Consider the following 2,002-nt stretch of genomic DNA (forward strand, 5'->3'; position numbering starts at 1 on the left):
ACTCTGAACATTAAAGAGCAGGGAAACAACCTTCTTCCTGTCCTTGTCTTTCCTTTGGAATTTCACTGAAAATGTATCCGGGTTCAGAGATATCCAAGGCTGATCCAAGATCACCCTTTCACATCCACATTCTGGACATTCTGTGAGAGGGAGCTGAGACGCTGAATTGGAGCTTCCGTGTGGCATGCCGCGCGCTGCTATGGCCGGGGACAGAGACTAATGGAAAGTTGGGGATAGTGGAGCTAGCCAATTTGAGAGCGAAATCGAAAAGATACTCCCTCCGTTCCAAAATAATTGTCGTTGGGAGTTTCTAGTGCAATTTCCATCGCGTTACGACATCTCTTTCATTTCCGAAACTACCCTCCCACTCTCTCGCTCGCTCAGCTCAGCCACTCGCTCGCTGGCTCCCGAACCCCTAGCTCACCACCACCGGCGCCTTTCCGTCGCACGCGTCGTCGGCGCCTCTACTCCGCACGCAGCCCCTCCGCCTCTCCCTCTCGCATCATCACCGCCTTTCCATGTTCCCATACGCCGTCGCCTCTCCCTCTTCAAGATTTCATTTTTACTCCGGCGGCTGGATCTGAAGAGCGGCTGCTCCACCTTCCTCAGGGTAGCGGGGATCTCCGGCTCGCTGCGCAGGGGAAGGGCCCGACCGTCAGCGGCCGCTGCGGGCAGAAGGGGAACTGGGACGTCGGCGGCGGCGGCGTCCCAGGGACAGGGCACGGCGGCACGCACTGTGGGCCCACGCACAGGCACACTGTGCGCCGCCGTCCGCCAGCGCGCCGTTGTTCGACAGGAGCAGCCACAGCCACGCGGCCACGACGAGCAGGACCGCCGGTGACGGGTTCGTGCAGTCCCGTGAGGACCGCGCCGTGTGGGATGCCGAGATGATGTTGCCGGAGAAGGAGTCTCCGACTACCTCACGCTCGCCGCTGGCCTGCACATCAGGATCAGGTAACCCGCCCGCCGCTGGCCTGCACATCACTGAATAAACTTCTGTAAATTTCAGAGATGATGCATGAAGTTTTTGTACTCTGAAAGCTTAGGACTACACTGGATAAATTTCTGTAAATTTGTGAGTACTACTGCTTGTAGGGTGTGTACTCTGAAAGATTAGGATTAGATGATGCATGCATCTGCTTATGATAAATTTCAGTAACCATTGTGCTCGTGTGTTCATTGTGCCTTTGGCTTAAAATGGTTGCTACTCCTAAACTTACAGAACATCACCTTGCAGTGTTCAGTAATGGAATAAGTAAAAGTTTAGGACTATCTGGAGTTTATTGTGCTCGTGTTTTAACGAGTTTACATGACCTAGATCTTTCCAACAATCAAATAAATGATTTCTTCCCTTCGAACATTTTCAAATTAGCCTCTCTAATAACACTGGCACTTGGATCCAATCAGCTTAACGGTCTATTACCACCAGAGTTAGGATCACTCGTTTATCTCACACATTTGGATCTTTCCAACAACGGGATCATGGGTTCCATTGGAAGCATAGGAAACCGAACAGGTTTAGAATTTTTGGATCTTTCTAACAATCAAATAAATGGTTCCATCCCTCCAACCTTTTGGAAATTAATCCCTGTTAAAACACTGTCACTTGATTCCAATCAGCTTAATGGCATATTACTGCCAGAGTTACGATCTCTTGTAGTGGAAACTTCTCCTCCTCCCTTTTTCTTCTTCTTATTTTTTTCGTCCTAAAACTTTATGAACAAAATTACAACAGGAAAAAACAATAAAAAAAATATGAACGAAATAAAAATTCTATAAAAGATGACATATTCTTTGCATATGAACATACAAAAATTTGCTTATTCTACTATAATATCATCAAAAAAATCTATGAACAGAAAAAAATCCTAACTTTTGCATATGAACATACATACATCATCGTCATCATCAGCATCAACTACAATATGAAGAAAAAAAATCTATATATGTCAACAGGGCCTTCGTGTCGTCGGCGTCGGGGCGGGCGGCGGCGTTGGGGCAC

General features: G+C 47.9%; 1 long non-coding RNA gene across 1 annotated transcript; it reads left to right on the plus strand.

Moving 5' to 3' along the window:
• The first annotated feature begins 339 nt into the window (after positions 1-339).
• Positions 340-1,162, plus strand: LOC123086372 (uncharacterized). The gene is made up of 2 exons (XR_006440805.1): positions 340-520; positions 610-1,162. It is a non-coding gene; the product is annotated as an uncharacterized lncRNA (long non-coding RNA).
• The last annotated feature ends 840 nt before the right edge of the window (positions 1,163-2,002 follow it).

The sequence above is a fragment of the Triticum aestivum genome, chromosome 1B, assembly GCF_018294505.1.
Source record: "Triticum aestivum cultivar Chinese Spring chromosome 1B, IWGSC CS RefSeq v2.1, whole genome shotgun sequence".
In the NCBI taxonomy this organism is placed as follows: Eukaryota; Viridiplantae; Streptophyta; class Magnoliopsida; order Poales; family Poaceae; genus Triticum; species Triticum aestivum.